Source organism: Ptychodera flava, assembly GCF_041260155.1.
Source record: "Ptychodera flava strain L36383 chromosome 23 unlocalized genomic scaffold, AS_Pfla_20210202 Scaffold_24__1_contigs__length_23054250_pilon, whole genome shotgun sequence".
Lineage (NCBI taxonomy): Eukaryota > Metazoa > Hemichordata > Enteropneusta > Ptychoderidae > Ptychodera > Ptychodera flava.
The window spans coordinates 2015499-2041408 of record NW_027248278.1 but is presented as its reverse complement, the minus strand read 5'-3'; the positions used below and the strand labels follow the sequence as shown (position 1 = coordinate 2041408).

General features: G+C 41.5%; 1 long non-coding RNA gene across 1 annotated transcript in view; it reads right to left on the bottom strand.

Moving 5' to 3' along the window:
* The window catches only part of LOC139124782 (uncharacterized), a 39323-nt gene that overhangs the window by 4095 nt on the left and 9318 nt on the right, over positions 1 to 25910 (bottom strand). Inside the window, exons 2-3 of the long non-coding RNA XR_011550032.1 lie at positions 24428 to 24706; positions 23412 to 23577 (exon numbers count right to left, since the gene is read on the bottom strand). This is a non-coding gene — a long non-coding RNA (uncharacterized lncRNA). The remainder of the gene's footprint in view (positions 1 to 23411; positions 23578 to 24427; positions 24707 to 25910) is intronic.

Sequence of the window (25910 nt, the reverse complement as noted above, 5' to 3'; positions counted from 1 at the left end):
TAAAATCATATTATTATTTTTTTCTGGGTGAATTGATAGGGTTTATACAGTACAAGAATTACATACAATGTAAGTCAAATTTGATCAAAAATGACAAAAAAAATTCCTTAAAAATACAGATTTGCATATTTAATCACAATTTGAACAAATCTAAGTTGGGTTATCCCTAGGGACCAATATACCAAATATCAAAGCTGTCTGACCAGCGGTTATGAAGAAGAAGATTTTTTACCAAAAACGCCTTTTTTGGCATTAATTTGCCTATTTTCAACAATATTAACAAATTAGAAAAAATGGTTTCTCAAAATCATATTTTTCATCTACACAACAAATATCAAATCAGTAAGTACTGCGGTTCTCAAGATATTTGAGTGGACGGACGCCTCACAAACGTACATACATACATACATACATACATACATCCATACAGACTGACGACGGACGCCGGACGGATACCCATCCCAATAGCTGTTATATACTATAGTCTATAGTAGCTAAATTAAACGTTTAATAATTTCACACTGATCAAAAATACGTATGATCGGCTCAAATTCATATAATTATGCACTTGATGATGACTTTTTTCAATGCTAAAGCGAACGATTGCCAGGACTCGCCGCACACTGACTGAACTAATTCATCAGCTGCCATGTTCAACCGACCTCTCGAGTGATACCGGTGCATTCGCCGATGTCATTTTTGAACTTCAATTCGGGAAGGGTAGCTTGTCTCTTAAAGATATGAACTGAAAATGTCACGTGTTTCATACAGTTATGTGTTAATTTGAACCTTTGCCACATGTTTGCAACTTCATTGAAAGTATTATGATCAACATAATGAACAATAATCACCGCCGATTAATTCTCAAAGGTCATGGTAATTAGCTGAAAAAAAATATTAAAGTTCTTTGACTGCTGTCATTGTATCACCATTTTATATAGCAAGTGTAATTACCGTTGGCCAAGTCCTTCAAGCCATATATGCCGAGCTGTGAAAGCTCATTAGATATGCAAATTGTAAATTAGCTGACATGAAAATGTGAAATGACTTTCGATATTGTTTTAACCAGGTATAATCATCAATGTTGTCATGTTTTGCCAACTTTGATCAAGTAAATCCCAGTATATATCCCTAATAAGCAAAGTTCATTAAATATGTAAATTAGGAATTGACTTAAGTAAAATGCTTAATGATTGTCAATAATGTTGTATCATGGTATCTGCAATATATGTAGCAAGTTTTGTCAACTTTGGTCAAGTCAATTCAGATATATATCTCTAATTAGGAAAGTTCATTAAACATGCAAATTAGGAATTGGCTGAAGAGAAAATGCTTAATGACTTTCAATAATATTGTATTACAGTGTCTGAAATGTACATAGCAAGTTACATCAATTTTGATCAAGTCAATTCAGATGAATATCCCTAAGTATGAAAATTCATTTAATATGCAAATTAGGAATTGGCTGAAGTAAGAACGTCTTTTGACTTTCAATAATGTTATATCACAGTATCTTTGATGTATATAGCAAGTTTCAATGACTAAAATCAAGTTAAATTGTGTTGCTACGTTATCTCTATATACCAAAAATCAGACCTGTAGCTCTATTGGCTGGCTCAGAATAGATATGCGCATAATTAATGAGGTACACGATGTGAGGTCATAAGGTCTCCCATCATACCAAATATGAAGGGTGTAGCACTTGGGGTTACTTAGTTATGGCCATATATGTATATTTGAGGTCAAAGGTCATTGGGGTCACATGACATTTTGTCAAAAAAATTGTATTGCTAAGTTATCCCTATATACCAAAAATCAGACCTCTAGCTCTATTGGCTGGCTCAAAATTAGATATGTGCATAATTAATGAGGTACAGGATGTGATGTTATAAGGTCTCCCATCATACCAAATATGAAGGGTGTAGCACTTGTGGTTACTTAGTTATGGCCATATATGTATATTTGAAGTCAAAGGTCATCGGGGTCACATGACATTTTGTCAAAAAAATTGTATTGCTAAGTTATCCCTATATACCAAAAATCAGACCTCTAGCTCTATTGGCTGGCTCAGAATTAGATATGCACATAATTAATGAGGTACAGGATGTGATGTCATAAGGTCTCCCATCATACCAAATATGAAGGGTGTAGCACTTGTGGTTACTTAGTTATGGCCACATATGTATATTTGAGGTCAAAGGTCATCAAGGTCACATGACATTTTGTAAAAAAATTGTATTGCTAAGTTATCCCTATATACCAAAAATCAGACCTCTAGCTCTATTGGCTGGCTCAGAATTAGATATGCACATAATTAATGAGGTACAGGATGTGGTGTCATAAGGTCTCCCATCATACCAAATATGAAGGGTGTAGCACTTGAGGTTACTTAGTTATGGCCATATATGTATATTTGAGGTCAAAGGTCATTGGGGTCACATGACATTTTGTCAAAAAAATTGTATTGCTAAGTTATACCTATATACCAAAAATCAGACCTCCAGCTCTATTGGCTGGCTCAGAATTAGATATGCGCATAATTAATAAGGTACAGGATGTGATGTCATAAGGTCTCCCATCATACCAAATATGAAGGGTGTAGCACTTGTGGTTACTTAGTTATGGCCATATATGTATATTTGAGGTCAAAGGTCATCGGGGTCACATGACATATTGTCAAAGAAATGGTATTGCTAAGTTATCCCTATATACCAAAAATCAGACCTCTAGCTCTATTGGCTGGCTCAGAATTAGATATGCGCATAATTAATGAGGTACAGGATGTGATGTCATAAGGTCTCCCATCATACCAAATATGAAGGGTGTAGCACTTGTGGTTACTTAGTTATGGCCATATATGTATATTTGAGGTCAAAGGTCATCGAGATCACATGACATTTTGTCAAAAAATTTGTATTGCTAAGTTATCCCTATATACCAAAAATCAGACCTCTAGCTCTATTGGCTAGCTCAGAATTAGAAATGCATATAATAAATGAGTTGCGGGAAGATGCCAAGGTCAAAGGTCAAGTGGAATCCCCAAAATTGTGGAGAGCAATTTGGTCCCCTACTGGCCATTGTCCAATAGACGCTGGCTGTCTTGGACTTTAACATACGCCAGAATAAGCCATTGCCATAGCTTAGCTGCATAGGTATAGGGGAGGTCAAAGGTCATAGAAAAATCAGAAAAATAATACTTTAAAAATCTTCTTCTCAAAATTGGCAAGACCTGTGACTTTGATATTTGGCATGAAGGAGCAAGGCTATAAGGTCTAACCAGGGTTGGGTTGGTAGCGGGTCGAGTTGTCTAGGGTCGAGTTGGTTAGGGGTCGAGATGTCCAGAAACCATGGTCATCATGCTTTCCATAGACTACCATGTATCACAAAAATTAAAACTGTGATAACTTCATTAATATGCAAGCCACGCCCACCAAAACCTTTTCAGTTCTAGCCATTTGAATTCTGAAGCTGTCTACCAAATTTGACTGAAATACGTTCAGCCGTTTTGAGATAATGGGGATACAGACACACGGACACACGCACACACACACACACACACACACACACACACACAGACAGACATGGCTAAACCATATGCTCACGTGTGTGAACGTGAGCAAAAAATGAACAGGAATCAACTCAAATGAATGCTAATTTTTTCAAATTGTTCGTTAAAAAAGTACGTACCGGCTATGAATCGGAAATCGATCGGCAAAAACTTTGACCTCAATTTACCCATACCTATACCTGCCTCATCTATATTAACCTTAAGACGCCATAGACTTTCATGCCATATAGCCTCCCATGCCAAGAACTTTTTGAACCAATGAACTTGCCATGTTACACTTCTTTTAGACAGGCACAGTGTGTTTCCTGTGATTGGAAGCCCAGCCAAACCACTACGAATTTCAAAGATCAGGAAATGAAGAAGCTTCGAGTAGTCTTTCCATGTTTGGTTTAGCAAATAATGGGCTTAAAATGCATATTTTGGTTCAAAATGCATTGAAAATGATTAAAAGACTCTAAAAATAGATCTTATAGTCCAAAAGCCTGCAAACTTTTACACATTTAAATGTCATGAAAAGACACATTATTTGGATTCTGATTGCTATCAGATATGATTCAGTTGTTGTTATGGAATGAATGTTGCCATTTAAGTTTGAGAGGATATGTTTGAGAGGTTTTGGCATTGCAAGTAAACACAAACAACTAATTTGATTGAATATCTGGCAACAAGCTGCCATCTTTACAAGACAATTCAAATCAGAGCCTGTATTCAGCTCCATTATTAGCTACCTTGTGATTGGCAAACGACGAAAAACTTCACCACAAAAACGCACTACCTGAACTTCTGAGAAAATAAATTCGGTTTAAGAACTAAATAAAACAAGTCATTGACAATGACATAGTCCCCACTTGTAATTAGAGTATTAGTCTTGATGGGGCAGGGAAATGTGGTTATTAAGAAGTATCACCGGAGAGTATATGTTGAGATCTATGGGCACATAGGTCTATGTCGTTGTTCCCAATTTGAAACACATGAGGCATGTCTAAGTTATGGTTCTAAATCGGGAAAAAGATCAGACCTCTAGCTGCATTGGCCAGCCATGAAATACATATGCGCATAATAAATAAGGTACAAGATGTGACATCTTAAGGTAGCTAAATACCTTTTAGACACTTCAGATTTTTATTTTATTCTCAATTGAACAATAAAGTATACATTTCCTGAAAGCCCTGATATAGAGCTATCTGACCAAGTACAGTACACGGTCATTATTTGCATAAGAGTCACGTGACAAGCGTTTTGCTGAACCTTCCAAAAACCGGTTTTTCCCGCCTTAAGCGAACACGCTGCAAGATTTCCGATTGGAATTTCTTCATTGACAAGCGTTGACAATATTCTTAAAAACGGTGTCTGCGATTTTTCCTCGGAGGCTCCATTCAAATTATATGGCGTGATAATTAAAATTCTTTGAAAAGCACCTTCGTCCAACACCTTTAAGAGCACATTAAAAAAAAACAAAGGCAGATAAAGGAAATCCCAGACACGGATTTTGAGTTCATTATGTTTCCAATGGACAGTGTGAATTTCAAGCAGCTAGTCTTTGTGAGCGCGTATTGACGAGGTGCCAAAGAAGGGTACCTCATTCACACATTGAATTCGAGAAAAACGCAAAAAACATGTTTTGATACTTCTACGCGACGGCATTTGATAATTCAACGTGCATGAGCCTAAACACGGGCATACTTTGTTACCTAGTGATGATGTCGACCGGGAATGACAGTTGTTCAGAGAAAAAGTCCCAGGAAAATAAAATAAATCGCGGAAAACTACCAATTTTTGGAGCTTTGCGTGTCGACACGTCGCCACAGCGAATGGCTTCAGTGGGAAAAACAATGACGTCAGCAGTCATTACTGATAGCGGGCGTGTCCTAAATTCATATGTAAATAAGCTTGTTTGCGTTCCCCAGATCACACTCCCCTCACACGCTATATAGACATTGCAGAACCGTAGATGATAGTGTTGATATTGTACTATCGCACTAATTGCAGAGTTAATTCTAGGACGCGCCATTGCGCAATTCGCGCAATAAAATCTCGAATGGCCCTCATTTCTACGTTTGATGCGCCACTAAGGACGCAACATTATATGAATGGGTCGATCACGCAGAGTTCACGTAGTTCATAGTACATTCCTGTAGCTCCCCCGAAGGTCATTACCTCAGTCATAGTGTGACATGTAAAACGATTCAGTTACCCATGCATCAACCTTTGCAATTAAATACCCACTACAGCACATACGGTGGTACATAGGAAGCTGGGTAGAAAGGACTGATGTAGGGGCAACGGTGTATTGGAGCCGTAAGCATGTGGCATGGCCGATGATATGAATGTATAACAACGGCACTAGCCGCTGCGTAATGGTGGAAAGCTAGTCGCCACTCGGATTTTTAACGCTGGTATAGTTGATGAACCCAGGATGATCGGGCAGCGTTTGTGAAAAACGCTTGAAACGTTTGATTGAAGCGTTTGCAACGTCTACCGTCTATACAAACGAAACGTTGAACACTGCAAGGAAAACATCCATGATCGTTTTGAAGAGCAACACATTTTAGGTCGGACACATCTCGTTTTCCAGAGTAGCCAGGTCTTTGCATAGAACAACACCGCTGTGTAAAACCCTTTGGCCAGAACCAATGATCGTAAATTTGCTAATACATACGAGTTATGTTTAAAAGTTGATGTATCGATCACTTTATTTAGGTCGTACGGGTTACACTCTCGTGCTGTATCAGTGTTCAGTAATTGTCGATGCATGCAAATTGAGGGCCACGGAGAAATCCTACCGGTGCGCTAGGCTTTGATCATGATCATTTCCACATTCAAAATCACAGTGCTTAGCAATTTGTACAGTTGTTCAAGTCCGACACATCAATAATCATCACTTAAGTTACGTAAACAATTGAATCAAACCAAACGGTTTGCTGTTGCCATTGTTGGGCCTGTTGCGTACGTACAAGGGACAACTTTGCAGTAGGCTTGGTTGGTTAACGGGGCGCCCGATCTCCAGTATTCTCCTTTTCTTGACTTGATAGACTATAGTATTTTCTGCAGAAAATTCAAGGTTTTTACATGTGTGATGATGATGGCCCCCGATTTTCTAAAATGGCCCCGTTGGGACAGGAGTTGGGGCCCACAGTTTTTAAATCCTAGAATGAACACTGTAATTGTTTATCTAACATGGCGAAAAAGACGTCAACCACCGTAAAGCGGCGTGTGCAGGCTCCGACCAACCCTAAGCAAAGAGTGATAAAACGTCGCACTGCTGAGAAATCGTCGTTGACACGATGTCTTGACCACACTAAGAAAAATGACTTGCTGTCTGGTGTAGACTATGTCTTGAACTGTAAGAATACTTGTATATTGGACTAGGCTTCGACAAACATTTAATTACGGTTTATTGTTTACAGACGGAAGTAATGCTGGTGTTTGGAGAAATCACAGCACGTCATTATGTAAATTAGCTAGTGCCACGCACCGTTGTGTCACTCAAGGGAGATTATGCAAATAGCGATGCAAATATGTCCACAATGTTTACAAAAGCTCCCCATTTTAACCAGGATAGCCACGTGCATTTGTTTTGATTTTTAAAAATTGTGAATTACACGGAAACCATTCCTTATCTTGAACTGGCGACACATCTCAATTCTAGGTCTTACTTCAAGGCGTATTCTCAGAGAATTTTGAAAATTTGACAGAAAAATGAACGATTTGGTATTTAGCTACCTTAACCCTTTTCCTGCCGAGCGCCCCTGTCCGTTATCCTGCCAAGTCGGTCAAAACCGGCCCCTTTTCCGTGTCTACAGAAGATAGGCTCTCCTGCACGCTTTCCTGCCAGGCATTTGGCGGGAAAATACCGCATTTTCGGGGTACGATTACCGACCATATACGTGTTAGACTTCAAAAATTTTTGCATGCCCGTATAGAGGGGCAACCGCTGATGAGGTTGTGTCCAGAAAATGACGAGGTCACGGGCGTTGTTTGCCCCGGGGGACGTGCACTTTTATGCCCTTTTCTAGCTTACTTTCGCGGAAGTAAAGCTCGTTCGCCGGCACGCACGGCCACACCGGGGAAACGTCACCTCTCTCGTGAGTTAGTAGAAGACCCAGGGGTTAGTGCTATGGGTGCGGCAGCACCCTCAAACCTGTCCTGTTTCCCCTGGGTTGTGTCACTTGGCCACGTACTTTGAACGACTTGGAAGAGTCGCACAGTGCAGTCTGCTTTGACGTAGTGTCAACGACATAGTTCCGCCATTGAAGGAAGGCGTGTACGTAGTTTGGCCAGTTCAGTGAACACTTAGCTCGTTAGTGTTACCGTTTCCTAACAGGTTAGTTGTGCAGTTGTTACTAAGGTGCAGTTTTGTACCACCTTAGCTCTGGACAGTGCAACTGCTCTATGCACTAACCCCAACGACAGATGGTTGGTACAACGTCTACGTCGCACGAGCACAGCCTCCGTTGGGCTGTGCCCCTCCCACGTGATACAACGCACGTTCATCCATTACTATAGCGTCCTTACGGATCTGCCAAAAACGAAAGTGGGGGTAAAAAACAAAACAAACGAAAATATGCGATCATAGATAGTATTTTATTCGGGAATAATTTACATTATGCCGAACAATAAATCTCGGAGTCTGTCTCGACGTCCGAGTGCATGGTCCGTGTTTCAAAAATTACAATCAGGGTGGCAGATCCGTGTTTCAAAAATTATAATAGGGGGAATTGTACAAAATAATCCGTCTAAACAAAACAAACGAAAATATGCGATCCATAGATAGTATTTTATTCGGGAATAATTTACATTATGCCGAATAATAAATCTCAGAGTCTGTCTCGACGTCCGAGTGCATGGTCCGTGTTACAAAGATTACAATCGGGGATTGTACAAAATAATCCGTGTTTCAATTTACAATCAGCGGGATCGTAAAGCACAAACAAACGGCACAACCGTGCTCAAAATGTGATCATGGTCCGTGTTCAGAATACAGTCAAGCCACTGTTAGGCGAAGCTGTCCCCTGTCCGTTATTTACGTCGGGTTCTCTTGCTGATGGGTGTCGACGGGGCTGTGTGAGTAGAGGTCTGCACGCCAATGCTCCTCTTACCTCGTAGCATCATGCGATGATGAAAAGCCGCAAACACTCGCCCTCGTGAAGATGAACCCGCACAGACTACATCCTTTGGACGTCTCAGACAGTCGTCCGCTCGCAGTGGTCTTACCCTCTCTGCTGCATACTTTACAGCATTTCTGCCGCCCCTCCAACGGCTGACAACGTGCATCGGCTGATTTTGTGGATTGATGTAGGAGGCAAGAGAAACGGTGGCCTCGACCTCTCTCACACTGGGCTGCGATCGCCCACAATAACGCCAATGAGTTGTTTCCCGACACGCAGATGAAACATCTTATGGGTCAGCTTACTATCAGGGTGTACATGCTTGAAGCATATATATGCATTTACCAGGGCAACATCAATCAGGTAACATGCCAGATATGTCCACCATCTGTGGTTCTTGCGCCCAGTGTGAAAGTACTTGCGCTTCTGGTTGGCTCGGTCGACGCCTCCCATGTACCGGCGATAATTATACAGCGACAGAGGCACTTGTCGCCGCTCGTCTCCCTCCCCCACTGGCACGCACTCCAAGGGTGGATAGACCGTATTCAAGATCAGCACCTGAGCGTTACTATCCTGATAAGCAGTGATGTTAAGACGAGAGTCCGTTCTGGTCGTGGCTTTCATATCCCAACAGACAGAGGAAGGCGCTTCCTCTTACCGGCGGAATTAATTGAGGGGGCATGGTGCGACGATTACGGCGGTTAAAACTCCCGACCATGTAGATCCCGGTCTCCATCAGCTCTCTAGCAGTAACGACCGTGCTAAACAGGCTATCACAGAATAGGCTGTGATTATATCCACAGAATGGCTGGACCAGCTCCATCGTAATTCTTTTCACCACACCTCGCTCCTGCCGTCTCCCATCAGTCCGATCCCGAAATTTCACACCTAGGTACGGTGCAAAGTTAGCGATGTATGCAGTGGTGGAGTCGCACAGCTGCCATATCTTGAAACCGTCTCGATCAGGCTTATGCGGTAATCTCTGCTTAAATTTAGAACGGCCCTTAAATCGCACCATGCCCTCGTCGATGGAGATCTCTCTACCCATCTTATAATTATTTACGCACCGGTCAACTATGGGCTCCATCCATGGATTGATTTTATACAGGGGATCCTCCTGACACCGACGTCGGCGGCGTGCCTCATCAGGATCACGACGTGGATCGTTCTCTGGGTCTGCCAGATGAAAGTATCGCATAAGCTGCTGAAAGCGACTGCGGGTAATCACAGTAGAAATACCCTGGTTTCTCAGAAAGGGATCGCTAGACCAATAATCCTCCACTGATGATTTACGGTCGACACCCATACAGACTAAGACGCCAATGAACGCCTGCACCTCTCGGTAGTCAGCGTTACGCCAGTATTTATCTATTTTCCTAGCGATATATCGCTGGTGGAATTTGGCGTATTTATTAGTCTCGTCCTTGGCCAATCTGATCAGTGTAGCTGGAATAAACTTAAAAAAGTAATCGAGCTCACGGGGTGGCTGGGCAAGGTGAAAGTCGGTCCTCTCTCATGGTCAAAATCGGTCTCCTCAAATATATTAGCATCGGTAGTCTCCGACATACGCCAGACAGGAGGGGTGTCGTCCTCCGCCAACACAGCAGCAACGTCATCATCGTCGTCAGAGCTTGCCTCACCTACATACTGCCTGTCATAAAAGTCATCGTCCTCTGCCGCATCCTCGTCAACCTCCGAGTCGGACTCAGCGGTGATATCACCGTCGTCTGGGCGTCTGGGCCTGAACTCGCCCGTAGCGGCATCAAGGATCATATCTGGCTCAAAATCAGGTGGGCTATCCTGATAACGAACCCTCCGCACTATCTTTTTCGGCGGGGACATCGCAGACACGAAACTATGGCAGGAGCGGGCTCGGCAGCCTCTGCTGATGACGAGGACTCAAGCTCTTTCGCACTGGGCACAGGAACCTCTCCTGACGCAGGATGAGGGCTCATAGTAGCAACAGGTGGTGTCTCTCCCGGAGCAGCCGGGGGAGAACCAATGGCATCAGCCGTCTCGTTACTCACTGTCTCACTAGCAGCAGCAGACGTAGTCTGTGCAGGTGAAGTATCTCCCACAAGAGCAGATGTAGTCTCTGCAGGTGAAGTAGTCTCTCCCGGAGCAGCCGGGTGAGAACCACTGGCGACCGGTGACCCGTCATCATCCTCATCGGCAGAACGATCGCTCTTACGTTTACGCTTACCACTGGGTTTTTCAGCCGGAGATGGCTTCGCCTTACGGGGAGCGTTTCTTGCCCGACTTCTTAGAACGTTTACTAGGGACATCACAACGATCGCTACCACTACCGCCCGGAGACTCTGCATCTTGAGCTTCAGTCGTCTGCTCGCCTTCAGAAAACTTTTGCGGTCCGTCAAGCTCATGTCTGGAACAGTGTCGACAGACTAGCAGGTCCCTCCCTTTTAAAGCCACAGGGAAACAAAGCCCTGGACATGATTGGACGCAGGGGTGTTATATATGTATCCACCTGTTATTATAATGGACCTACGGCAATCAGTCCACCAACCGGCGCTGACATTCCTACCCGTCATGTAAATTGCCTGTCCGCACCATTTGATATGCTAATAATACTCATTTGCGATGCAAATCCCTCGAGCACTTAGCATAACATAGTCAATGTCATTAGCATCTCAACTTGACATTCCGTCCAGCTGGGTACGTGGCATGCGCACCTGCCACCCAAGGACGTTGGCCCAAGCCCATGTTTAGTACGGGTGGGAAACCCGTATCTTTAACCTCATGTCCCTTCTAAGTACGCCTGCGCAGGGCGTATTGTCATCCAAGTCGGTGACAAGCCAACCCGACAGATCGCCCATTAAGCAGTAATGGACTGGCCGTCTCGTTCTTGTACGGCAACGAACAGTGCTTCAGCGGCTTGTTTAGGTCATAACCGTCGCCTGCCGAGCGGCTTACCCAATAAGGCGGTCAAAGATGAAGGATGCCAAAATTGTCAACGGCTGTCTCGGCCTCGTCCGTTGGGCAAACATGGCTCCTTCAAATAACGTGGCCAGCACGTCTACGTCATCAGCGGTGATGACGACCCGTCATTGACGCCCGAGTGCGTAAAACTCGGAATATACCGACAGGTACCTCTACCTGAGTCGGTCATACTACGGTATAAACCAAACACAGGTCTGCCAACTCCCGTTAGACTCGGCCGTTAGCCGAACTTCACAGGGACAACATAGGCGTAACAAGTCGGTGAACAACGGTTCACGCACCTAACAGCAGCCGCCAAGTCGGTGAACAATGGTATCAAATTTTGAGGCCATGTTCCTGAATGGCAAGGCTGAGGCGGTGTGTTTCGTTGCACGGCTTGAACGTCTAGAGCCAAGTGCAGCCGACAACGTCCGACATCTGAGTGGGTAGTCTTTTCGAGAAGGTAACAAGTCGGTTAAAAGCGGTGGTTACCCTTCACAAATGTCGCTCAAGTCCGTTCGGATCAGTTCCATGTCAGGGACTAATCAAGCCGAGTCCGTCAAATCCGTCCGCACTTCCCGTCAATCAGGACCAAGTCCGTGATTTTCGTCTCGCACCATTGGCAAAAAATTGCACCGCCAGCTGAGGCGGTCTTAGGCGGTTGCCTTACAGAAAGCCGAGTCCGTCAAATCCGTCCGCACTTCCCGTCAATCAGGACCAAGTCCGTGATTTTCGTCTCGCACCATTGGCAAAAAATTGCACCGCCAGCTGAGGCGGTCTTAGGCGGTTGCCTTACAGATTAGCGTTGCCGAGACGGTCAATTTCGGCCGCAATCTATGTAGTGCCTCAGAGCCAAGTTAACCCAAACTCCGCTAGAATACGTCAACGTGCTAACCTGCCAAGTACGCTACTCGTCCCCCCCAAAAAAAACCAGTCCCCCACCGGGGTGGGGGACTGGCTGGGTAGCTTCCGCACCTTTCCCTGTCGTTGGACTCTCTGTGAACCCATTTCGAGAGCAAACGCCGTTCCTCGCCCAAAACCTGTCCTCGAACGACCCTAGCGCGAGCAAGGTTTGCTACACGTAGTTCCGTCGACTAGGCAGGAAAGGGGGTACCAAAAAGTAGCCCGATTTCCACCGCCTTGGCAGGATAACGGCCGTGGCTGCTCAGATTCTAGCTACACCGAATTTCAAGCGGATTTTCACCGACTTGGCAGGAAAAGGGTTAAGGTCTAATATCCTATCAAAATTGGAGGGGAAAAAACTTGTGGTTACTGAGTTATGCATATAAGTATAATCAAGGTCAAAGGTCATCGAGGTCATGTGACATTTTGAAAAAAAAAAATTGTATTGCTAATTAATCTCTATATGCCAAAAATCAGACCTCTAGCTCTATTCGCTTGCCCAGAATTAGATGTGTGCATAATTAATGAGGTAAAGCGTGTGTTGTCATTAGGTCTCCCATCCTACTAAATATAAAGGACATAGCACTTGTGGTTACTTATTTATTGACATAAACGTATATTTTAGGTAAAAGGTCATCGAGGTCACATGACATTTTGTCAAAAAACTTCTATCCTATAGTTATCCCTATATACCAAAAATCAGACATCCAGCTCTATTGGCTTGCTCAGAATTAGATATGTGCATAATTAATGAAGTACAGTATGTGGCGTCATAAGGTCTCCCATCATACCAAATAAATATGAAGGGTGTAGCACTTGTGGTTACTGAGTTATGGACAAATATGTATATTTGAGGTCAAAGGTCATTGAGGTCACGTGACATTTTATCAAAAAAATTGTATTGCTAAGTTATCCCTATATACAAAAATTCAGACCTCTAACTCTATTGGCTCGCTCAAAATGAGATATGCGCATAAGTAATGAGGTACAATATGTTGCATCATAAGGTGTGCAATAATACTTGTTTATTTTTATTTAAATGGGGTGGATTTGAGGCTGTGTTGGATATCGTGGGAACGAGGCTACCACTGGGTATCCATTGTTAGCTTTCACCCTCAAGCATTCCCCCATCCTCCAAACCCAAATCTTAAACGAGCGTACGAAGTTTTCCTTCTTCCACTACACTACCTGCTTATACTTCTACCTTGCTCTGTAATTCGTCCGACCCGAGTGGTGGACTTTGGCTTGCAGCCTGTCAACTTGTATTAAAGTAGTTGACCTTGATCCCCCAACACTGTGTGTCTGTCTCTTATTATTGTTATTATTACTTTGTTATTGTTGTTGTTTAGTGCTAGAGTAGCAAACATTAAAGTGTCCCATCATACCATATAAGAAGGGTGTAGCACTTGTGGTTACCAAGTTATGGACAAATATGTATATTTGAGGTCAAAGGTCACCGAGGTCACGTGACATGTTGTCAAAATATCCGAGATATCTGCGTGAACTGATGGACGAACGGATGGACAAATGGACGGACATGACCCAATCTATAAGCCCCCTGGACTTCATCCATGGGGACTAAAAACTGTGTCACTGCATCCTTTTTGCAATATGAATACGATGAGAAACTAAATTTTTATTTTTCTTGGCCTTAAAAATGGGAGTCTATGGACTGCCTTATACATGGGAGTCTATGGAGGTGAAAACTAAAAAGTCCTCTAACACGGCCAAATTTGATCGCATTGTGAAACAAATCGACGTGCATCTGTATGGGGTAGGGTACTATCCTTGTGCAAAGTTTGAAAGAAATTGACTTGGGCATGTCTGAGATATCTGCGTTAATGGACGGACGCATGGAGAGACGCACTGACGCACGACTCACGGATATGACCAAACCTATAAGTCCCCGGAGGGTGTCCGTGGGGACTATACGTTCGAGGTACAATAAGAACGACATTCGCCTCTGAACGCTTTCGATAACCGTACAGTCCTGACGTTCAATCGCGACGTCGCCGTAAAAGCGTAATGATCATGACAGTCAATGTGAACACATACGAAAGTTTGATCATGTATTTTGACGAGTACGCAACGTAATTCGCCCAGTAAATGAACAGAAACCAATAAATATGAATAAATAATTACATATCCAGCATATTTCATCAAAAGAATATGTTATAGACGTAGTAATATGAAGCGAGATCAACAGTTCGGAGCGTGCCGTGTTGTACATTTTGTACACACAACCCGTGATCGGCGGCCATCTTGGCCGTCTCGATACACACAGCCAAGAATGCTGTGATACCAAAGTTTACTTGCCATAAACAGACCTGATCGCTCCACAATCACATCTTAAATTAAGATTAAGTGAAAATCCTTTCAAATGTCGTCATTAATGTTTTTGGCCAAGAAAACCGAACTGACATACTCAAACTTGAGCTTTCAGAGAGACTGATAACAACGCGATGCTCCGTGGTGATGCCATTCCAGCCGCTGTTCAACTTCAAAATCACGTTCGACCGATCAACAAAAGTCTTCATTTTCTCAGAAAATATCCAAAATATGTCATTTCTATAAAAAAATTGCCAATAACTTGTCACAAAACCATCGTCTTTAGGATGTACGGCAGAAAAAAGCGTTCAGAATGTCTCTCACTTCGGCGAAGTCAGCGACCAGATCCGATTAGATATTCACGGTAAAAATAGTCGACCCGATTTCCTCGAAAGGTCGCTCAAATTACTGGAAATTGCCGTAGCTACATCAGATGATGTCATTATTTTAGTCCTTATATGGACCTGAAGTGGGTTCAAAGGGTAAGGAATGGATTTATTTGTCAGGTGACCTCTTAAATGTGGGAAATCAAGTTCCAAATTTTGCCTGAGTGAACCTCAGGCCGTGTACGGATATATCCGTACCTGGCGCAGAGCGTAAGTCGGTTGTGTACGGATATATACGGGCATAGCGTTATAAGGGTTAAACAGGTATCATCTTACAGCTTATCTTATTGGCTTATCATATAAGCATGGTTTAAAAGCTCTTAGCGGATTGGCTAGCCCTTCGCTTTTTCATTTTATATCAGGCATCCCGCAACAAGACTGTGCCGTGGTATACAATGGTAGAGCGCTATAAGCCATTGGGCCATTTTTCCACCGGGAGTGAGACTTCAAAACTGCATGTACGCCCTATTTTCAGCGTGAAATCTGTGTAAATTTGCTTTCTTCAAATAATTATCGTAAATTGAAGGCACAATAATGACCAGAGTTGCTAAAAAATAGTGGCAATGTCACTGTTCGCTCCCATATAGTTATCAAAACAAGCTAACAATTGTATGAAACATGGACATACATACAGACAGACTAACATACACAGACTGTCATTACAGAGTAATGACATTGGCCCCAAGTGTGCCTTGGCCCATGGAGAGTGATAAAGATATAACAACAGCTGAATGTAATGATAAAATAGTTAAATATAGGCGAAAAGGCACTCCGGGTGAATTTGTTACAGCAATTTGATTGTTACTTTTCCTTTTCTACTTCTGTGATAATCTTTAAAACAATCAATCTGCAAGGCAGTTTTTTCTATTGACAAATATGATATCTTTTACAAGCACACAGCAAACTGTTCTTGATTTTTCATTTACAATATTTGACATAGACTTAAATATATAATATGCAACTAATGTTTACATTTTGCCCGTAGACAAGATACATGGAGAGATTTCAACAAACAATCATTAACTCAGAAACCCTACAGGGAAAAGTAAACATTGTTTTCTTCCAGAACAACTGGTGCATCCACATCTGGAACAACTTACAAACTTAACCATTTCACAAGGATGATGACACAAGAGATAAGTTAAGAAATTTAACTGTGGTGAACTTGACTATTCCTTTCAAATCCTTACCTAACTTGACTAATATACACTGTATGGTTAATTGCCTGCAAAAATACATCAGGGGTGGACCATTTGATAAAGGGGGGGGGGGTGTCTGGAAGATTGATGAGGTACATTATCTTTTTATCCAATCCATTGTACACTCTTTTTCCCAACTCTCCCACCTTTTCTTTTTGTCAAACCTTCTCTGGCTGATTTTTTTATTGACATTTGTTTGGATTTTTTTTCCAAATCTGCCAGGACCCCCCCCCCCCAGGATATCAAATGGTCCACCCCTTTGTATTGACCATCTTTGCATGAGATATACAATGAGCAGATGACAGGAAGTGTGTCAACTATTTACAACCTTGATACTCTTAAACATTGAACAAATTTTGGAATATATTTGTTGGAAACCAAACCTGCTAAAGTCACCTCAGCTATGTTTTCTAATGATTTTTTTACCTCATTTCAACACCAAATACAGTTTACCATATCAAATGCTTACTAAATCACCACATTATATACTCTTAGTTCCAGTAGGTATAAAATTACCGAAAACAATCTTAAAAATACAAAATGAAAGATATCCCTGTAAAATTGACAGTTTTGCAAAGTTGCCCCAAAAATTCAAAATTCCAGATTTCAACCTAATTTCAAAACTCTAGGAACCCGTTTACTAAATATCAAAGCAATCAGACTGGTAAATTTTGAGAAACAAATTTTTTGACCAAAAATGACAAAAATTGCCCCCAAAATACACAATAGCAGATTTCATCCTAATTTCAATATACATGTATCTTATTAACATAAACCCTAGGAACCTGTACACTACCAGATCACTAGTTTTAGGAGAAAAATTTTTTGACCAAAAAAGGCAAAAATTGCCCTCAAAATAAAAAAATTGCCAGTTTCAACCTAACTTCAATACATTATATCGAGATAAATTTTAGATACCTGTATACCAAATATCAAAGCTATCAGATCAGTACTTTTTGGATAAAAAAATTTTTGACCAAAAATTGGGAAAATTGCCCTAAAATTACAAATATGATAATATCAACACAATTTGTACAAACTTGACTGAGGTCATCCTGAGGAACATGAATATTAAGTTTCAGAGTGATAAGTAAACATAAGAGCAGAGAACATGATTTTTTGACTAAAATCGGAAAAAAATACCCTAACAATACAAACATGCAAATTTCAGCCTAATTTTTGCACACATAATTTAGGATAACTAAACAAATCTTCATATTAAGTTTCAACCCGATCTGACCATTGCTTACTGAGTTTTAGCCATTTGCAGGATTTTTCTTTTCCCCCCCTCATTTGCATTTTTTTGGCACTGACACGTTCATTTGAACAAATTCACATCTCCACCCCTAGGTGCACCTGTACACCAAATACTAAGACGGTAGCCATTGCGGTTTAGGAGTTTTTGATCTGGACGGACTAACAGACATACATACATACATACATACACACAGACGCCATTTTGCCACCTTATAAGAATACTTTCCATTTGCATATATACAAATGCATATATTGGGGCTAAAAACGACTTTGAAAATTGGCATCTTTTTACAGTGTGCTTAAATTCGTACGGCCGCCATATTGGTTTCTGAACTCCCTAACATTAGGACCTGTATACCTGTTTTCTGACCAGTCATTGTAGAGAAGTGGAAAGTGGATGGACAACAGGCAACCACAGATACTCAGACTACACCAACCTAACAGACAGACTTTGCATTGGTTAACCCTTTTCCTGCCAAGTGGTGAAAATCCCCTCGAAATTCGGTGTAGCCAGAATCTAAGCACTGGTGGCAGTTATCCTACCAACTTGGTGGAAATTGGGCCGTTTTTGGTGCCCCATTTCCTGCTAAGTCGATGGCACTAAGGTTTGCTATCCCCTGTGCATTTAGGGGTCATCTGAGGACAGGTTTTCTAACAAGGAACACCTTTCCCCTCAAATGGGTTCACAGGGAGTCGAATGACAGGGAAAAGTGCAGAACCTGTCGGCCAGTCCCCACACATGAGGGGGGCTGGTTTATTTTTACCGCTTTTTAGCATCTCGGATATACCATTAAAATACCGTCAATGACGCTGTACCTTCTCTAATGTGTGGCCAGGTCAGGTAATTGGTTGTTGGCATGGAGTTGTTGGTAAATAGTTGATGATGTAGGGGCATGAGGTGGGATATGGACCAAAAGAACCCAAAAGATGATTAAATACATCAATCAAAAAAATTCTAAGCTACAGTATAAACTGCCTAAAGATAGTTCAATGTGGAAAAAAAGTTAAACAATTCAGAAATAAGAATTAACAGTCCAAAATAGTAATGACGCACTTCCTTACTGACCTGAGTGCATGTGAAATACACAACCTGGCATCTGTAAATTAAATGTATACCAAGTGATCATTTCCAGTCACTTTTAACTGTTTTTAATGCATTTTCCAAAGAGTCCTGTGGAAATGATGAAAAACGCTTATCTGGTCTTGTGTTTGTATAACCTCATGGCTGATAATTGTCATAGTATTGAAAAAAAATTGAAAGTGAAGAAATTACTGTTTTTAATAGGCATATTTTCCTTGAAATACATGACCGTGTAAAGAATATATGCTAAAAGTGTTTAAGAGTAAATTTCTTTTCAAAAAATAATTTAATTTGTGACCAAAGGATTTTTATTCTTTGAGTTTACAAATTCAAACATTGCAATTTGTTCAATCATTTTGTGCAGTGCAAAATTTATAAAATGACTGAAAAACAAAAAAAATTGGCAGAATTACAGTCTTTGTGATGTAAAATTATGGGTTGACATCACGATTACTGTTAATGTGTTTGAAGTACTAATATACTATAATTTAAAAAAGAAAAATTCATGTAGAAACGGTAAAATATATTGTCAGCAATGTAGTGTTAATTTTGACTTTACATCAAAATATGCCTTTGCTGGATACCAAATATATAGGGCGAAATATCAGCCATGTTCAGCAAATCCACACAACAGCATTGATCCTTTTCTAATTTGATTTGATTTGCTTATGTTATCCCTGTATGACAGTCAGTACAATATGGAACTTGAACACAACACAGTGAATAAGTATGCTGTAAATGAAATGGTGTGGCTGCATCCACATGCAGCAATAGGAGTGCCTTTGTCTCTCACCCCTCATTTCCAACCTGTCCCATCCCTGAAAAAATAGTTTGGTCTTATATTTATAATGTTAATAATTTCTGTATTTGTTAAAATGTGCGCATCTCAAAAACTTTTGATCATAAACATTTTCCTTGTTTTTTATAGCTGACCAATCAGTTAACCTGTTTATTTGAATATTTGCACATTTTTCCTCAGTATTTGACATTTTCTAAATACCTTCTTATTCAGTTTGTCATTTTCTAAAAGTTTAAATGCTCCATTGTGTGGTCAAGCTTTCCACAAGCATCAAGTGGTACTTCATATAGGAGGGTCTGCCTCTAGAGGGCGGGCATCATGAACACTCCTGTGTTTGTTGGTTAATTCCTCCACGTAAACTTCTGATTGTACTGTAAACATTGAACATGGCCGACGTCCGATTTTCCTGTCTAAAACTTTCACTCATTTTCGTTCATATGACTCTGAAACTCCAGGAAACGATTGGGAAGAAAGGGTTATCTTGAAATATTGAGGTACTCGCCGATATTTTGCAAAATGAGAAAAAATGCAAGGAAAATGCCGACAGGCTTACACAATGACAGTTTTCAGACTCGGAGCTGGCATATGATCATCTCTGCAGATTATGCAACAGGCCCAGATCACGTGAGGCCATGAGGGGATATCCACGCAACTCAGTACCAAACACTAGCGCTCACAGAGTGAGCAAACACAAAGTGAGTACCCCTAACGTCAGCTCAGTAGTCTGTAATAGATTGTAGTCAACTAAGAAACCTTGGAGAAAGGCTTAACACTGTGGCTATGCTGCTAAGTCCCTTTTGATTTTTGTCATAGCTCAAAATCGTTCTCCCACACCTCAACCTGAGCCATGAACACCCCCACCAGTTTATGATATGACCCATCACAATGGCATGATGTCAACGGATCTTGACAGACGGAAGTCTTGACAGACGGAAGTTCTTGACAGCAGCATATTGGTTTTCAACTCTAATACCTTCTCTGTCTATAAATAGACACGAGAAGGTAATAAACTGGTGTCCGACGTATTAAGTTGGGCTTCAGCTCTGCAAGTTCAAGCCAGGCAACGTCCTTCACCGCCTTGGCCGTGCCATTCAATTGACGTGGCTTTGGATTTTTTATTTATTCCATCGTTTGAAGTATTGGCTCTGGTTTGCAGGCAAACTTATACTGCTGCCGACAACTTGGTTACTATATACCGTACCGTACCGTACCGTACCGAGAATTCAAGAGGGGACATGAGGTGAGGTCAATAGTACAGGGATACCGCTTGTGAGGAGCAGGGACTGCTTTTGTAATGCAAACAATGGCCGCCAGGCATGGGAGACGTCCATGGCTAGAACAATGGAAGCATATTGTGTTGTACCCGTGCATCGCACGGGTGTAGTGACTGGCTATCACTGATTAGCTGCAGCCCAAGCCATGACGGTACAAACCTGTACCTGACCGAGGACCGCTCAATTAGTCGGTAATGAATGGTAACAGTCCTAAGCCAACTCCAAATGAGCTGGCGAAACTACGTGGAAGCTGTGCCTCAATGGCTCAGCCATGTAGTTAGTACAACGGCAAAAACATAGTTTTTATGCTACACTGCCAAGTCATTGAAGGTACGTATTCAATTGACCCTACCCTGGGGAAACAGGACAGGTTTGCCGGTGCTGCTGCACCCCTTTGACTAACAGACGAGCGAGGTGATGTTGGTGCCAAAGCACGGTACGTGAAAGTACCCATGATGCAATGCGATTTGTACACACGGAGATCGGCCTGCCAGCCCGTTATCCCCATTGCGCGTATGCACCCATAGAAACACGATACAATAGTTGAGTACATGCAGCTACAGTCATCAGCGCGTTGCGATCGCCTCGAAAATATTTAGACTGACAGTGGAGAGTTTTTCTTGTACGCACATATATGTATTTATCATTGGCCAGAGACATGTACGACACGGTTTTTGTGGTTTCAGTAGATTTAAGGATGGAACTTTTAGCACAAATGCGGCGATGACTGAGTGATACACATTGATAGCATGCGTTACCGAGTTACTTGTCAGCTCTGCGGCTACGCGGTGACAGAAACACATTTCGGCGAACGCAAGCTGCACTGAATCGACACCCCTTCCAAACCAGCAAAGCTGTTGACGCCGGTTGTGAACGTTTAATAGACCGCAATTTTCAACAAGCGATCGTGAAAGTTCTGTAAACACTTCAGTATCCTGTGAGCATGCAGTAACATATATACTGATAGCGTACTGCGTAGCGCCTTTGTAGTTTTACGTACGGCCAGTGTTGTTTACATCAGCCGGTCCCCGGCAGAAGACCGGCAACCCTATAAACGCGTCGTAACAAAAAGGTTTTGTCAACAGTTGGCAATGCAAAGCCACGTTCCTATCTGTTCTAGTCTTTACAGTTCAAGGACCGTGCAAAAATGAACATTGATTCATATTTCGTGCGATCGAGAAATTACATGATTAATACCGGTACACAATACACAGATACAGCCATGTCATTTGTATTTGTTCAGCGCCGTGTCTCGTACGATTTTAATCCCGGCACAAGCGAGCGTAAGCCTGAGTATGTGCATACAAAAGCAAAATTATAACATGGCAAAGTACATTTTTCATTCCGATGTGACTGTCCGTTTTCAAACTCTATCTCCTCCCTCGATTTTGGGGTCAACATAGGCAAGCAGTATATCGTTGGAATCGTATTTAGTTGCACGACAATCCAATGTTGATCATTTCTCAAAATCCACGTTTGTAATCGAGAAATAGCCAAAATTCCGTTAAAAATCTCATTTTTCACTAAATAATTGCGCTGAAATTTCCAAATATTGGTCAAATAAAAATCTGAGAACATACTTTTACTCGGAGCAAGCATGGCAATGGCGTATGCACTCTTCCAGGCATCATTGATAAAAAACCAGAGAAGAGATAGCTAAAAATATCCCCAAAAAGGCAAAAAAATGAAAACTTAACGACAATTTTCAATGATATGGATCTTTGGATAGAAAAATGCTATAAAGATCCGGAAAAAAACTGAAAAATGTACGTCTTTCAGGCTATCACATTGACGTAACTGCGAACGAGGATAAAAGTCATGCGTACGCATTCAACCTCAATTTCCAGCTAAGGGCTATTTTGGGACAGCTTTAGTCATATTTGTAATGGCGCCCTCGGTGGTAGAATGGTGATCTCGGTGTGTACAAATCCAGTTGCATCATGGGATAAACCACGTACTGTGGAGCGGACGGGTGCAATACTGAAGGAGCTTATTTCCAAAAAAGTAAGCATGAAACGGCAATAAAATGATGCACCCCCTGGGGCAAACAAAGCCGGTGACCTCAATTTTTTCTGCAGTAACCCTTGAGCACCTTCCCCCGTCCACAGGCGTGAAGAAATTATCGAAGTCTAACATGTACAAGAATGGCTAAAACTACCCAAGTGAATTGGACAGCAATACTGGCTTTGCCCCAGTAAATTGGGCACCAATACTGGCTTTGTCCTAGTAAATTGGACTGCAAGACTGGCTTTGCCCAAGTAATTGGACAGCAATACTGGCTTTGTGCTGGTAAATTGGACAGCAAAACTGGCTTTGCCCTAGTACATTGGACAGCAATACTGGCTTTGCCCCAGTAAATTGGATAGCAATACTGGCTTTGTCCTAGTAAAGGTGACAGCAATACTGGCTTTGTCCTAGTAAAGTGGACAGCAATACTGGCTTTGTCCTAGTAAAGTGGACAGCAATACTGGCTTTGCCCTAGTACATTGGACAGCAATACTGGCTTTGCCCTAGTACATTGGACAGCAGCACACATGTAGTAAAGGACATCAAGAAATAAAATGACAGTACCTTTTGTAAGTTGACTAAATAATTCTTCAAGAAGTCTCGTAATCTTTTGTACAGTTCTAGTCCAACAAACTGAGCACCACCCATATTTTGACCTTTCTTACTCTTAGCAGATGAGGATCTTGCCTGCTGGGATTGGTGCACACTGGTGCAGTAATTATACACATGCCTGTTTTATCCTAATTAAGGAAAATTGAAGCAATTCAGAATTGTTGCTGCATCTGAAATGACAGAAATCTGCAATGACATCTGAGATGTAAACAGTATTAAACTTAGCAAGGAACAATTAATATCGTGGATCACATAGTCTGCCCTGGTAACTTGAGGTATCACACAGTCCCCCCCTCCCCTGGTAACTGCAGGTATCACGCAGTTCCCCCTGGTAGGTTGAGGTATACCCCAGTCCCCCCTTTGTAGATTGAGCAAGTTGAGGTGTCACGTAGTGCCCACTGGTGACTTGATGACTGATGGGTAAGATTAAGCAATAATGTATCCCCTCTTGGTCCATAATGTCCAATGGACGATAGCAAACTTTGCAAAACACAATGTAGGAGCCAAAGCTGAGTATATAATTTTGTGCCAAGTTTGCATGAGTTCATTATGGGCCAGGAAGGGGAACATGTATGTTGTTGTTATTACTTTAGAGTTTTGACAATGCCAGTGAACTTGTAGATCTATAAAACATCTGATTGCTATGGGGACACACTGTAAGAAAAAATTTGAAGAATATCAAGCAAAAATATAAGCATATTTGATGTTTGTTTTGATAAAATATGTGTATCCCTACAAGCTACATATTTCATTTTCTGTCAGTGCTTTAAAGTTGAGTAAGAACACTCTCTAAACTATGTTTGTGTCAACTTAAGTTACTTTAAATGACTGAAGGACTCCATTTAATTGACATGGATGAGCTTGCAATTGGTAACCTCTAGATCTTGTATTTCATTGGCGTTGATTGAAAATAGTGTTAGCATAGAATTTTGCATAGATTATTTAATGCAACAGCATAGAAAGGATACGTGTATAGTTCCATAAATCTGGACTTTGCCATGCTTTGTCTTGTATAGACATGTTGAATGCCAGATTTCAAGTCATCCCATATTTGATCAAGACCTATCTGTTTCAGTCCATGTGGATTCTGACCACCACGTCCAGACCCTGATGATCTTGACATCTTCTATAGGTGAATATAGCTATGAAAATTATACAGAAATGTTGTACAGAAATGCACAAGCTCTCAACACTTCTGTTTCAGCAACTTTTTTTCTGTGAGCAGTTATTTTGGTAACAGAAGCGCTCTGTAAAAGAATAGAAGGCAAATTTGTCAAACAGTTAAGTCCCATACATGGTCAGTAATATTCCCAAACCATTTTCTTTCAAAAGAACTGTAAAATCATGAAAGATACAGCATATTATCTACAGAAAGTACTTTCCCACACACATGTGAGGCCAATTCATTACATGAAATTGGCATCACTCATAACCAAGTATCTGGCAATATTATGCTTATCATATACACTAAGAAAATGTGTCATATATAGAAAGTTGCCTGTCTCATAGGATTCAATGGTAACTTGTTGATGACCTAGCAGGCTGCATAGTCATCATTCGATTGAAAGTGACCTGTAACTATGGTATTTTGAACTTGACACGGTCAGGATTTACAAATGATCAAATTACATGTTTCAGATGGAAAATCTGTTAATCGGTGATTGAACTATATAATGCACCGTTTGATGATGAATTGTTCTAATCTGTTACAGATTTTTGTCCATCTCGGAAATGATGAATTATTCTAATTTGTGACAGATTTTTGTCCATCTTGGAAATGATGAATTGTTCTAATTTGTGACAGATTTTTGTCCATCTTGGAAATAAAGCATATGATTGTCATTTGCATGTAACTAAAAATTTTGAGTGAATCTATTTTAACCCTTTTCCTGCCAGACAGTATCACTTCCCCATCAGCCAAGTCAGTAAAAAGCGGTATTGAGCCAAAAAATGACATATTTCACCCACTTAGCTTGGCCTGTTATAGCATCATTAGTCAAAAAAAATCAAGTTTACAGTACAGTGTTCTCCCTGAATAAGGTAACAGGGGCGTGGCGCCCTCTTGTAAATTCCGAGCGCCCCCTTGCCAGAAATGAAAAAGATTTATTTTTTTGAAAAATAAAACAATAAAATGTACGGGGAAAAAAGTTGACAGTGATTTACAAGCAAAATGCGAGCGTGAGCGTCGATCCTGCAGACTGCAAACGTAATTCTCATCTATCTTGCAAATCTCGCGAGTTTGTGATGTCATCCGAGATCATAAGCCCATGTGCAACTCATCGAAGGCAGCCATATTTGCATGGCTCAGTCCGTAACGTTACGTTAGCCACGGTCCCTCCATAGGGACCGTGCATTAGGTAACCGACTTAGCTGAGTAAACATGGCAAGGAGCTTGAGGGTAACCAAGGACAGCAGAGTACACTGAAGTTTTTATAGGAGGTTAGAATTCGT